This window comes from Haliotis asinina, chromosome 14 (assembly GCF_037392515.1).
Source record: "Haliotis asinina isolate JCU_RB_2024 chromosome 14, JCU_Hal_asi_v2, whole genome shotgun sequence".
NCBI lineage: Eukaryota > Metazoa > Mollusca > Gastropoda > Lepetellida > Haliotidae > Haliotis > Haliotis asinina.
This window is the reverse complement of record NC_090293.1, coordinates 12,958,741-12,974,463: the sequence shown is the minus strand read 5'-3', so window position 1 is coordinate 12,974,463 and position 15,723 is coordinate 12,958,741. Positions and strand designations below refer to the sequence as shown.

General features: G+C 41.0%; 1 long non-coding RNA gene across 1 annotated transcript; it reads left to right on the top strand.

Moving 5' to 3' along the window:
- The first annotated feature begins 8,047 nt into the window (after positions 1-8,047).
- Positions 8,048-15,477, top strand: LOC137261693 (uncharacterized). Its single transcript, XR_010954861.1, has 3 exons — positions 8,048-8,179; positions 13,102-13,233; positions 15,139-15,477. It is a non-coding gene; the product is annotated as an uncharacterized lncRNA (long non-coding RNA).
- The last annotated feature ends 246 nt before the right edge of the window (positions 15,478-15,723 follow it).

Sequence of the window (15,723 nt, the reverse complement as noted above, 5' to 3'; positions counted from 1 at the left end):
TTCTGTAGACCCTGTTCTAAATCCTCCATTCAAAAATTGAATAGTAAGGGGGGCATAACTTCTCCTTGTTTTATTCCAGCTCCAATACTGATGAATTCGGAATAGGTTGAGTTTACTTATGCATGTGCGTTAACTTCACAGTGTATGGATTTGGCCTTTTATTCCATGTTCATAATTTTCACAGTAAACCGTTCCTACGGACGCTGTCAAAGGCTTTAGATAAATCTACCACGCCTTGTGCGAATGAATGTGTTGAATAGCTTGGGTATTTGTTACACATGAACACATGCCGTCTACTCACACTGATTTACTGGACTTCAGTCTTTGAATGGCTTGTTGGACTTCTTCCTGGCTTATTAACTTATCTAATTCCCATGGATTTAGTGCCTGTTCATTTTCCATTTAAATGCGCTCTAATTTTGCTTTATTTCTGTGTTGGTGAATTGTTACCAGCGTGTTGGTGAGAGCTTGAGTAGGGTTGTACACGGTTATTGTACATGTATAGACTCGAGCATGGACTGCGTGTGTGCCAGTGCGTGTGCATGTGCGTGCGCGTTTGTGTGTACACATCGGGACAAGTGTCGGTGTGACAGTGTTAGCTAGACCATTATAGTCTAAAATAGATAGCCCACTCATATACCAAACAAAACTCGATGTACACACGAAATGGCATGTACTTGGTATGACGTGACCGTGGATCGAACTACCCTCTATCTACTACACCATATCTGTTACAGTTAAAAGCCTTTTGATTGCTGTGCCAGTTCCTAAAACACGCCGCGTTACTTTAAATTAGGACCTGGATATTAAGCGTTTCAATATAACTACACATCCTCCACTGTAAGCTCAAACCACTGCTATTCGAGCAAACGAGGAAGTTCAAAGACAGTACAGGAAGAAGGTAAATATACCCCGAGAAAACTGCGTTTGTTGCTAGACATTAACAGAATGTATAGTTAGAATGAGTCACGTAAATCGTAACACTAAAAATATCCGATGACTTTCAACCACCACCACGTAAATGAGTATGAATATTGATCTTGATTTAACAAGGAGCAAAGGGTGGGTGTTGAGATGAAATTCCTCCACTCCCTGTTGAGGCATACAAGGCATATATGTTGATATTTTTGTTGCTGAAATGTTGTGGGTTGCATTTCACAATCTGAAAACATTATTTATACTGTGGAATATTGAGACAGTTTAGGCGAAATATTTTATTGGTGTTTTAATCAATCAGTTCCAAGACACAATATTATTGATGGTAGATATTACAATTTATATTTGTATTTAAAGCGAGACGAAATTAAACGAAAATTCTGTGTAAGGTGAATGGATCGACAATATCAGTCATATCGTGTTTCAAAACTTGCATATAAAGTGAAGACAGGGAAGAATTGGGTCGAATTTCCTACTGTTACACTTACACAATAGTGCTCATATTAAACATTTTATCTTTTAAGAAGCAATTCATAAACAATATTGACGCTACATTGTCATTGGTGTTTCATTTCTTGAACATAGCTTCCTCATCGCAAGTAACCCGACATAGAATGAGCAGAAATCAGTGAGAATTTTAGGAACCTGTTTAATTGGATTTCTAGAATAAACAACCTTGACCAGCTGTCAAGTGGATGGTTTCATTCAAGAGAGACAACTTCGTTAATCCTTTTCATTAGCTTGTAAAGAGTTATCCCCCTTTGCTTACCTGTTAGCAGATGACATTTTCAGTGATCCTCAGAATGGATGATTTAGAGAATGTTCTATGGAAATGTTTATGGAAATGTTTATGGAAATGTTTATGGAAATGTTTGGCCTCTCCAGCAGGACAACGGCCAAAAACATTGTTCAAAGCATTCACAGGCCTTGTTTCGGACCCAGAATATGACATTATTAGATTGTCCAAAGCTACAGCCCTGACCTAAATCAAACAGGAAGGAAAGTGTCGATAAGAAAAATCTGACAAATATAGTTGAAATGAAAGAAGAGGTGATCCGACGTGCGCACTGAAGCCTGCATTGCTGCCCATAGTCACTTGACAAAATGCTGACTGTTCATCTGTCATTGAATCTGGGGCTATGTTTTGCTAAGATTTGCATTTAATACGTGAGTAATGAGTGAGTGAAAAAAATACAAACATGCAATCTCAATAACTTCTGCTCATACTATATGATGCTATATTTATTAGTCTTAACTGATGGGGAAGGCAGTAGGTTCCAACTGATCGTACCTTAATTTTTCAAACAATGTATATTTCTAATCATAGTTAATATACAATGTCCTCGACCATTAATGTTTCTTGTTATACATTAACACATTACATATCCTCATGAGAAAATCCCAATGGCTTCATATATCTATAGAACATTTCTTCCATGCACATTTAGAAAAAAACAACAACAATAGTACAAGTTCTAAACTATCTTGTCTAAATTTACAGTCAAGTACATATCTGGTTTAGGGTTTACCCCAATACACAAAATCTACAGCTACCCTGTTTTTCGCTGCTTTGTTGTTTGCAGTACTGGACTTAGACTGTTCAATCCGTCATTGCCGATTTCATCACACGAACCTTCACTCCATTTTTTTATGTTCACTGTTTTATTGAACATTTAAAAAAAACCTTCTTAACTTTTAACTCATGCTAAACGGACATGCCTAACACAAAATTTACCCTTTAGTACAAGTCAATATATCACAAGGCGCGAATACGTTTTTTTTGTAAATATCGACATTCTCTCAAGTGACTCATCCTTATCTCTAGTGAGTGAGTGAGTGAGTTTAGTTTTACGTCGCACTTGGCAATATTCCAGCTATATGGCGACGGTCTGTAAATAATCGAGTCTGGACCAGACAATCCAGTGATCAACAACATGAGCATCGATCTGCGCAATTGGGAACCGATGACATGTGTCAACCAAGTCAGCTAGTCTGACCACCCGATCCCGTTAGTCGCCTCTTACGACAAGCATAGTCACCTTTCCTTATCTCTAGTTCGTTTAGTGAATCAGCAATCAGCAATCTAGGTGCAGTTTGTATTAATAGAGGAATTATATTCAGCAATGTATCTACACTATATTATGTCTACATATCTGCATGTCAAATAGATTCTGGAACATCATGTATTTATAGTAATTCAGGGCACAGATTTTCGAAGCTCTCTTTGCACTGAGATAGTCGTAAGTGCCATACACTAACATTAACTTATGACTATCTTAGCGCTAAGAAAACTTCGAAAATCTAGGCACTGATGATTAAAGCCCAAACGAATTACATATAAAGTAAGAACATGGTTTCTATTTTGTCACGAAGATTAGTTTTCCAATATATATTAAATCAATTCCCGAGTTCAATTTCAATTTTGTTTGAAATTGTAATTACCCACGTTCAAGCGGACAATCACACGTTCCTTGATTTAAAACATGTTCAAACAGATATCGAGGGGTTAAGCTCCCTTTCTCCGACATGATGACTATAGTTTTACGCCGCTTTTCGCAAAATTCCAGCAATTTCACGGCGACGAATGTGACAGAACATCATTTCGTGTGAAGAAATAAAATGACCAATGTATTTCGTTACTGCTTATATTTGTATTGCCTAACGTCACACAGTGTATTTCCAGCTATATACAAAGCAGTATCTAAATTACTGTCTTCACAAGAAAATCCGTTCATGGTGGACATAATGAGCATCGCTCTAAGGAAATGGGATACGTTAATATGCTTCAATCACACGAACTCTGGTCTGACCACCCGATCCGGGTGGTCGCCTCGACAAGTGTGGGCTGCTGAGAACCAGGTGTCACACCGCACAAAATCTGCATTGCTGGGTGTTTTACTACACAGGTTATGTAAATCATATTATTTATGTGTCAGCTTGTTTGGGAGGCCGTGGGTATCTGAACTTGGATTCGAACCGTGGATCCTAAAGAACGCGACTACGGCTGTTCAGAGTGACGTGTAGTCATTGTAAGACCCCGAGGTAGGTTCTCAGTAGTGTTCCTCGTTGTTTATGCTGGGATGAGCGCTGGACGCTATTCCGGTGAGCTGTAGGAAGGGAGTAAACTATGCACAAAGAGTTCAAACAGAGGTTTGAAACTCTAACAATAATAAAAGAAGAGAGTCCCACTTGCATAGCATTTGGAAAGGGCATAAAAATCGTTCAACTTCTATCTGACATATTACTTTTCAAGTAATAAATATATCAACCTCAACATGAGAGTGTGTGCATTTGTGTTTGTGTGTGTGCATGTGCACTTATTGATAAGATTAACAGGCTATACTTCAAAGAATACTTGCGGCATTTCTTGCATTAAAGGATTTGCTCTGACGTTGATTGGTTCATGCATTTGATTTATGACAATTTAATACCAACTTTGTAGGTTGCCTACAATCGTACAACAAACAACACTCAGACATCATTGTACTATACTGTAATTAATCCTTTGTTTGTTATGGTGTAACCATGGAGGTTTTCCAATAAGGGTTTGCACGTGTAAATTTGCCTTTAAGCCATCTCCTTCACGCACAAACCCGACATGTTATTGAGTACCACGTAACCAACAGTACTCTGAGGTATGATAAATGCATGTATATCAGGGAGGGGGCACCGAGTTCACTGAAGGCAATGAGTAAATGATTTTTCACTGATCCATTCATACTTATTTATCACCTTTCTAGAATTGCGATTTATTCTACACAACTTATGTTTTTATTCGATAGTATTGATTTCATTCTTTGGGAAATATTATATAGATATGAATATTAAGCAAACAAACTGGTACCACAATAATGTTACCACTGCCTGATTTCACTGATAGGTTTGTTATCACAGTAAGTCTAAATAAAAAAAGTGAAATGTTTCTCGCGTATCGGTGCGTCACTTTTATTTGTGCATGTAACAACATTTTATTGCCATTAAAAAATTGTCTTCGCAGCGTCCAGATCATCCATTTGTGTACTATAAGAATGAGTGTCCGTAAGAACGAGTATGACTGAATCTACAACTTATTAACACTTGGTAAACTTTCCAAGCTGTATTTCTGAGAGAAAAAAATATTCTTCTCCCTCGTCACATTTTTCTATCAAAATGTTTTAAAAAGTCCTATCGCCCCTGTCACGTTTGAAAAAACTGTGCCCAAGAAACATATATTTTTTGTGAGCAGCCGAATGTTACAGTTTCTGATTCTGTACCACACTGATATTACATTTGTCTGATCACACCGACGTTTCTGATTCTGTTACCATACTGATATTACAATTGTCTGACCAAACCGATGTTTCTGATTCTGTTACCACAAACATATTACATTTGCCTGATCACACCGACGTGCCTGCTCCTCATCCCACAAAGATATTACATTTATCTGATCACAACAACGTTTCTGATTCTGTCACCACAAAGATATTACATTTGTCTGATCACACCGATGTTTCTGATTCTGTTGCCATAAGATATTACATTTGTCTGACCAAACCGATGTTTCTGATTCTGTTACCACAAAGATATTACATTTGTCTGATCACACCAACGTTTCTGATTCTGTTACCACAAAGATATTACAATTGTCTGATCACACCGATTTTTCTGATTCTGTTGCCATAAAGATATTACATTTGTCTGACCAAACCGATGTTTCTGATTCTGTTACCACAAACATATTACATTTGTCTGATCACACCGACGTGCCTACTTCTCACACCACGAAGATATTACATTTGTCTGATCACACTGATGTTTCTGATTCTGTTACCACAAAGATATTACATTTGTCTGATCACACTGATGTTTCTGATTCTGTTACCACAAAGATATTACATTTGTCTGATCACACCGACGTGCCTACTTCTCACACTAACGAAGATATTACATTTGTCTGATCACACCGACGTTTCTGATTCTGTTACCACAAAGATATTACATTTGTCTGATCTCACCGACGCATATGCTTCTGTCACAATAACCATGGTAATATTAGTGGCCATCCAGTTGATGGGCTGTTGCAGTAATCGGTCCGACTTTGAAAAGAACTGGAATGTTGGTTCTTATTATTATTGATTGTCTGGTGAGGTATTCCTTAATATGACCTAGATTCCTTCACTTAGAACACACCCTGATGTATGGAATGCCCTGTTATGGGTCACACCTAAATCCTGTATCAGAAGATAATCTGAGTGAATGAGTATGGGCTTCACGCAATATGCCAGCAATATCAGGCTGGCGGACAACACAAATGGGCTTCACACATTGTGTTCATGTGGGGAATCGAACCCGGGTCTTCGGTGTGAAAAGCGAGGCTTTAACCACTAGGTTACCCAATGTCCTATTTTTGTTGGACACGATCAAATTATTTCAACGGGAACAGAATTTCAAACCTGTGGCATCAGGGAATGGGTCTATTGCTGTACAGATGTTGAGGCGATTGTTATTATTAAGGCAGAGCCCTGCTGAGCACAGCTCACCTGTAACCCCCAAAGACGTTCTGGGTTCGGATATCATGTCTTGATTACCTGCGGTTGAAAACGGGGTATCCCAACTTGTCTTTATTGTTAAAGTGTATTTGGCTTTAGTAACCTGACGCAACAGACCATGTAGGTGTGTTCAGGTCTGGACGAAGAGGTAACGGGAGAACAGGAGATGATTTGGATGAGGTATGCAAAGTATAGTCCGTCTGCCTGAAATAACATTCAATGAAACGCTCATCGTAATCAAAATACCAGACCAACTTTTTTCTCCAGAAATATATGTCCTAAACTACCATTAAAATAAATTATTTTATTATGTACCTGTGTGCTGTGCTGTCTCCATCCTTTCTCACACACTTCACTGACCCTGTCTGTGCACTCCTCCCTCGTGCGAAATAGTACACTGTGTCAATATTTCAATGATAGTTTGTTAAACAACTTTTTTTCATTTTTAGGTCTTAAATTCTGAAAACAACTCACACAGTCTGATGTTTTGATTATGATCGGTGTTTCATTGACTATAATATGTTTACTAGACAGATTGCAACTCATCTGTCCGCTTTGAGTCAAACGGGTAGGTAGGGCAGTCGCTGAGGCAGTCGACATATACAGACCGAGAATATCTGAAACGTGCTTATCTTGTTTTCAATAGGCTTTGCTCGAGCTTCAGCGATGAATCAGACAGCTTCCTTTTCAATGCAAACTGTTTGCATTTTCTGAATGAGTTTTGTGATACATCCACTCTCTCTCAGGAATGACGCATAGATGAGTATCAGGTGGCTAGTCTGACACCTGGTCAGCGGGCTTTTAGCGGTCAAGTCTCAACGTTCTTTATGTGTGTTGCTGACGCACCTGTACACCTATGGTTCAAGGTTGGGGTTTGGTGGGGTGGGGTGTTTCAAATTCATCTCATTGTTACATCTCCTAAATTCATTGCACAGGTAATGATATAGTTCTAATAGCTTTCTCACAATCACGTCATTAATGCACGATAAGGTTTCTGATAAGCTCAGATATTCAAGTCGTGTTACCGACCGTAAATAAAATAGTAAATAAAATAGTACAGACATATCAAAACAGTGGTTGACATCATGAACACCACCCACTTATCGAACCGTACATTTGTCAATATAACCACGTAATCCTCATTTCAGTGCTCTGTTGTAACAAGGATGGGATGATGTAGCAGTAAATGCAGTTTGACTGGAGACTGCGAACGTTTATGTTTGTGTATCCCATCCTGTCGTAAAAGGAACCCATTTCATTTTCGGAGTAATCCGCGACTTGACAGAAAGAAGGTCTGAAACATACAATGAAAACACACGTCCCAGATATCTTCAGGATAACAGTTTCATACCATTTTTTGTATCCCAGACAGACATTTGTTCGGGGAACATGTGTATGGTATCACTCTGAAGCAAATCCTCAATGCCCAAGCTAGTGTGATAATATTGTGAAAAAGGAGGTGACCCGATATCACAGCTGGTGCTTGAATTAAACAGCGATTCACAAACTGGGTGTTTTTCCTTAACACCTAATCGGATAGGAATTTTATATCACATGACCACTCTCACATCACATGACTTATTTACAACCTTGTTGCGTATAAAGTTATAGCGTCACCAGGAAAACGGGAGTTGTGCGGCATATCGTGATCAGCTACTGCAAGTACCATCATCTCATCATGAAGCCTGTATTTTATATGCTTATCGTTCTCGGTGAGTATTGTCCTATTTTGAAACCGGGCACTTGTACGCCGGATATACTTAATAACAAATCTGTTTGTGATCGCGTTAAAATTATCACGATAATGAAACGTGTATTGTTAAAAGATTTGTAATGTCCTGTGCTGAAATGATGGCGAACCTCACTGGCTATCGACAAATATTGTTATTAATTACATTTACAAAGTAATAGAATATTTTGAAATTTAGGTTTTAAAGGTATAGAATCTGGAATATACAAATGACGTTTACGGCGTCAGATAAGCATATTTTTCCCTTTCTAAAAGACCATCTCGTTATGTGCGAGGGTTAAACAAATGCTTGTACCCATGTAATAATTTCTAAGAATATTGTTAAACTTTATGGATGTACAAGTTTCAATTTAATGTTCAAATGAATGATACACTATGTATGTGGTTCCCTTGGAGCTTAAAATCTTGAAATTGTTACGTTAAAACGGAACAAGGGTGGTTAGGCGTTGGGGGACATTAGGGATACAGGGTGGAGTAGCTATGTCGTCTCCGTAGGACCCTTGAGTTTCCGACCAGTCTCAAGGCATCGTGCACCTAAGGTGGTATAGAGCGAAGATTTTAAAACCTTGGTAGTCATTAGTGATATAGTGATATATATATGACTACGAAGGCCGAGGTTCATTCACTCACGTGGTCACCATGTGTCTATTCTGACATTCTGTTTGTTGTATGATACCTTGGCATTTCGCTAAAGGACGGGTACATCAATGTTGCTTCACAATAGCAATGATCCATTTAACGTCAATAATACAGGACAAAACAAAACATATCACTGACCACATGTTCAGTGGCTCCTCCTATCGGCAAGAATATTTTCATGATAAAGGTTGACTTTCTCAAAGTCGCCATACTCATGATCCAATTTACTAACTTAGAAACACGGAGTGTGGGTAAAGGGTGATGAAACGTGCAGATCTGTCTACCCATTATCAGCATTGAGTATACTTACCATATTTAATACATTAACACTTGTAGGTAATAATTATTTTGAAAAAGTTACATACACAACAGACAACAGGAAACGGATTTGTTAAAACGGTTTTCCTCCAAAGCTCCACAAACAATATATCACATCCTGTTCATTATGTTTGACGTCATCAACAAGGAACTAGATGATTGAACATATACGAACACTAGCAGCAATATATGCATCACAGACATATTCTTTTTAATTCGGTTTTCGAAATGGAATTCTGTGTTGACCAAGTAAAATGATGCCAGGCACAACGTCACACTTTCTGAAAAGTTATTGGAAATATTAATTTTACTTTGAAAGTACTATTTCACGACCTTTGGTGGAATGGTACGAATAATGACGTTCATTTGTTCAGTATTCGAGCAAGAGGCCAGTCTCGTCCTGCACTACATAGCGTGTGTGAGTGTAGTTTTATGCGGACTAATCACTATTTGGCGACGGTCTGTAAATAATGGAGTCTGGACCACACAATTCAGTTATCAACAACACGAGCATCGATCTTCGCAACAGAGATACGAATACATGTGTCAACCAAGTCGACGATCCGGACCACTCGACCCCGTCAGTCGCTCTAACGACAAGCATGGGTTACTGAAGATCAATTCTAACCTGGATCTTCACGAGTCGTACTTTAAAGAACATGGGGAGGACGTCCACGGGAATCTGGCACCATTTATCAAGTAGTGACAAAGGCGTGTGTTTCAGTTTTGAAGTCGCGCTCGAGACTACTCCAAGTTTGCAAATAATCAAATCTTACTTAATCAGTAAAATGATTTCATGATATCACGTAAATAATAACGCTGACATCAACTAGATACAGCAGCCTGAACAATGGATCACTTCAGTCACCTCTTATCACAGTATTGTTTAATGATGATAAGTTTTGAACCGAGTCCAAAACATAGCCTAGTACTCTGATTCGGTGATACAGTAAGACACGCAAGGTGTATTGTGGAAACCCGGTGGCCACTGCATGACAGTAATCAGTGCCGTTTGCGTTCTGGCGATGGTCTTTTGGGGACCGCGTGTCTTACCTCCACTGCAGAAATAACAGAACAATGGAACGAAACGTCTGGGCAACACTTTTGCGAGCGGGAAGATTTACGCTGGGAAGATTTACTGTTTTTACGTCACAACGAATTCCTTCCCACTCCATACAACTTGCGGACCTGCATGATCCCCTGGACTGGACACAGGAACTCGTGTTGTTGGCGATGTACTCACTAGTAAAGAGTAGGAACGATGCTCACCAGAGACGGCGACGCCAGTTATTCTGCTACTGATTAATACCAATATACACATATACATTCACGTATCTATCTTTGACAGTCATGCTTATAGGCCCCCAAGGGCCATTCTGGGGCACGTCCAGCATATTTTCTTAATAACTATGATAAATGGTACGTGTGAAGGGGGGTAAATGGGGGTATATTGGGCCAACATAGTCACTGGAAGCCGGTATGGGTGAGCTCCATAGCTGAACGTAAAGCATACACCGAGTGGCGCAGACTTTGCGTCCAACCTCCACGTGGTACCTCCTGGATTCCAACCAAAAGGAGAGGGCAACTGCGAGTGTTTGGCGCAATATAACCAGGTTTGCTCAAGGCGGGTTGGGCTCGTCAGCCTTGGTCGGCCCTCACCTAGGAGAGGGAACCCCGACATCAAAAATACGGCGAGAGGACCTCACCGTCCCAGCTTGCTAGGCCATGGCAGATGAACCTCGTGCTTAAAGGGAGGGGCCAGTTTGCACTGCACTTCACCTTAAAACTACCCCGCGCAGGCCGAAGGACACCCCCACGTTCTACGACCAACAATCCCAAAAAAGCCTTGCAGCGATGGGAAAGGGGCGAAAGCGGCAGGTGGAAGATGTCACTGGAAAAGCCGTAGTCTCGATCTTGCATGTAGACGGTTCAAGACTCTGGTCGACCTTGTGACGACGACACCAGTCGGCAGCACCCTGGGCGAGCCGCAGTCAACGGGCATCTTTAGAACGGTCTAACAAATATGCAAACAAAACCATGGATAAGTGAGCAGGACCTGAAAGTTGGATGTGTCAGGACCATGCTTGACAAGGCTGACGGCATCCTCCCGGAACGTCATTCAGCTCTCCAAGAACATGCACTCTCCCGCCTCAACACTGACATAACGGCTCATCAGGCCCAGAAAGTTACCTTCCAACGCGCACGGGGCACTCTACAGCGCAAACTCAGAGAATTACAAAACAAGTGGTCGGACCATCTGGCTTGGAGAACCCAGCTGTGCACTGACCTCGGAGACTGTAGAGGCTTGTATGAAGCTCTGAAAGCAGTATCAGGCCCCATCCACCAGGTCCAGAGTTCCCTGTGCAGTGCAGATGGAGAAGACCTCCTCTTGGACAACACCTCCATCCCCGCTTGCTGGTCCGAGCACTTCAAAAGCCTTTTCAGTGCATACCACACCATACAGGACGCTGCCATCCATCGCGTTCGTATACTCTCTGTCGATGGCAAAGTACTTGCCAGGGTCCTGCTCAACGGCCTCGCATTGACGATTGCCGAAGAAAACCTCCAGTGTGGCTTCGGAGTCAATATCAGTGACGACCTGTCGGAGTCCTCCCCCATCTGAATCATCCTGGCACCGACTCTCCTCAGCATCATCTTAAACCATGGTGCTCAAGCATAAAAGGATGTTGATGATGAGGATGGGGTGTATGTCAGGTACTGTCTGGATGGCAGTCTCTTCAATCTCTTCTATCAAAGCCCACACCAAGACCCAGGAGTTGCTGATGTAGAACGTCGCTGTTCGGCCTTGAAGTCAGCCTAAAGGAGACGTAGGCTTTTCTACCAACCTGCTCCCCAAGAAGAATACCTTCCACCCTATTTCAACATTGGCGATACACAATCTGAAATCCACATAACAGTTCATCTACGTGGGCTGCATCATCTCATCCAGTGCAAGGGTCGACAAAGAAATTGACAGCACTAAGGCAAATAGTTTATTTTGGCAGATTGCTGTTCCAAACACGTCTGTACAAACAACCGAAGAACAAGACACAAATCCGAGTCTACGGGACCGTAGACCACTCTCCTCCACTCCCCTGTGGTTCTTACCACTCTCCTCCACGGCTCGGATACCTGGTCACCTACAGCAGTCACAGCCATCTCCTCGAGCGCTTCCACCAGCACTGTCTCCGCACAATCCTAAACATCCACTGGAGTGACTTCGTCACAAAGGTTAGAGTCCTGGAACAGACCAAGATCACAGTATTGAAGCCGTGCTGCTGCAGTACCACATTCGATGGGCAAAGCATGTCTCGAGAATGGAGAACCATCGCCTACCAAAGATTTCCCTGTATGACGAACTCTCTCCACCGGCCAGCAAGAGGGATGACCCACAATGACTGCATCAACAAGTCCCTCACCGAATGTCATGTTAACCAATAACCAATAGGCCCAAGCCACATCTGACACAGCACATGACGTTGCCTTCACCTGTGGAAACTGCTCCCGCATAGGACTCGTCAGTCATGAGCGTGCCTGCAGACGACATGGACAACCATCCTTCGTTGGCGAACCCAAGCCATGACGATAATAAATGCTGATATAAGCAATTTGATCTAATATGTAGCAATAGTTTGTTTTTTGTATAACGAGAGGTAGGTTGAAATAATTGATTTTTTTAATAACTGTGTTAGGAGGCCAATGTCTAAAAATGTTGCATTTTTCATGCGTGCAGGTGCAGATTCCCCGCTTAATCTGGAGCAGTGAGGTAGCCTAGTGGTTAAAGTGCCTGCTCGTCACGTTCTGTACCCCACATAGATACGATGTGTTCTCCGCCGCGATATTGCTGGAATATTGCTAAAAGCGGCGTAAAAATAAACTCACTCACCCACAATTTCTCAGTTTCTCAGTTCACTCAATTTCTTTCAGCCTGTGTTGGCCTTGCTGCATCATCATCTTCGGTGTCGCCATCTACGGTTTCTACCGAATCATCACCAGCATCTCCAGCAACTGGCGGTAGCAGCTCGACAGGTGCCGGCAACACAGATACGACTACTCCAAGTATGTGCACTCCACTATGATGGAAACTTGATCTCCTGTAGAGAGTTCCGGCACCAATGCCACAAAGCAGTCTGAACGTTACATCTATCATGTATATGTCTGTGTAAAAGTGTGGATTTCGACTGCGAAAGCAGGGATTATTTTGTCTTCTGGTTAGTTATATAACTTAGTGAGCTTTGACAGATCCTGTGCCTTTGATTGGATATAAAGGTTGTTATCAAGTATTAGCTTTACCCCTTGGGATGTGGTTGAGCCTATTATATAGAGACCCGTGAAGGTCCCGGGGTAGAATAGGCCTTCAGCAACCCATGCTTGCCATAAAAGGTGACTAGACTTGTCGTAAGAGGCGACTAACGGGATCGGGTGGTCAGACTAGCTGACTTGGTTGACACATGTCATCGGTTCCCCATTGCGCAGATCGATGCTCATGTTGTTGATCGCTGGATTGTCTGGTTCAGACTCGATTATTTACAGACCGTCGCCATATAGCTGGAATATTGCTAAGTGCGACGTAAAACTAAACTCACTCACTCACTCACTATTATATAGACTTGGGTGTGCATATCAACCTGGATGTTAACATATTGCTATCTAAATTTACAAACAATGCATTAAGCTGTGGACTATTACTGCAACGTTCACTGATAGAGTTAGTGAGTTTAGTTTTACACCGCACTCAGCAATATTCCAGCTATATGGCGGGGGTTTCTAAATAAGGGAGTCTGGACCAGACCTTTCCCTTACCATCAGCATGACCATCGATCAGCGCAATTGGGAACCGATGACATGAGTCAACCAAGTCAGCAAGCCTGACCATCCGATTCCGTTAGTCGCCTCTTACGACAAGCATATTCGCCTTTCATAGTCGCCATGGGTTGCTGAAGAACTATCTTCACTGTCTTCACGGGATGCCATAAAGATTACAACATGTGGCTGACGAAAACCAACCGTAAAAGATGTAGGACATCTAAGAACACTAATAGACACACTACAGTGGCAACCTACGTCATACCACAGAGTTTATATCGTCATAGTGCATCATTGTATGGCGATCGTTTCTTCATTCAACGCCACTTTACGTTGAACGTTGAGGAAGTTAAAAACCAGAGTAATAGGTGGCTTCACAAAACAGATCAGTTCAACTTTATATCAGTGCTAAGACACTGTGTTTTATCCCGGAGTCATGGGTGTGTTTGGCTCATTTGCACTATGAATCCATACTTTGTTTTCATAGATGAATAGTATTTGAACTGTTGTCATAATTAAATTAAATTAATTTTTTGCCTTTCCTGCAGGAACAAAATCATTTACCTCTGTTCCATAACATACAGTTGGCAACCAAAGCTTTTACCAAAGTGACGTCACTATCTCAGTCGTTTTCATCACTTACTTAGTACAGTATTTCAATTTCTCATGAGTGTAAGTGTAAGTGTAAGTGAGTGTAAATGTAAATGTACGTTAGTGTAAATCTAAATGTAAATTAAGTGTAAGTACAAATGTTAATGTAAATGTTGATGTAACTCTAAATGTACATGTACGTGTTAGTGTAAATGGCAATGTAAGTGTAAATCTCAGTGTTTGGGTAAATGTGAATGCAGACTGAAATGTAAATGTAAATGTAAATGCAGACTGAAATGTAAATGTAAATGTAAATGTAAATGTAAATGTAAATGCAGACTGAAATGTAAATGTAAATGTAAATGTAAATGTAAATGTAAATGTAAATGTAAATGTAAATGTAAATGTAAATGTAAATGCAGACTGAAATGTAAGTGTAAATGCATCTACTATGTTAGGATCGAGATGCAATGCAATACCTTCTCTAATCTATAACGTGTATGCTGGTCTATTTTCCTTAACCAAATCTATTATATTTCGAGACTTACCGTTTCTGTATTATTTCAGGCGGGGCAGCTAACGTCTACTGCTCGGTGTCAGTAACGATGGTCCTTGCTGCTTTGGCCCTTCTCAGGCTGTAGAGCTTTCACGAAACGTTCCTCATTCTAATTTCTGCATGTGATTGAAGCTGCGACAACAGAGGCCAACTTGTGCAGACCAGGAGTGAATCCGGACGCATGGACCGGCCTTTGAATGTGTACAACCATGATGTGCATTTCGAGACGTGAATGACGTGAAAGGAGACCGTTGTCCTTGACTTTCACCGACCCAACGCTTGTCAATGTGGCGTCATCAAATTAACAGTCAATTGTTTTGAAAATAAAACTTCTTTTGCATGGTTTTAGATACATGTATATCTCTCAGGAATGAAAACAGTGAGTGAGTGAACGAGCCTTGCCTTCCAAGTGCGTCCCTTGCAAATATACACAATTGATTAGTTAACCCTGATCTTGTTCATGGTTTGTCAGCAATACAGGGCAAAGATCAAATGTGAAACTAACATCTTTGGATGACAGGTTAAACCAAATTCACGAAACGTGTTCCCAGCCCAAGGTCATACCGGACATAAAGGTACAGGGTGAGTTGTGCCTT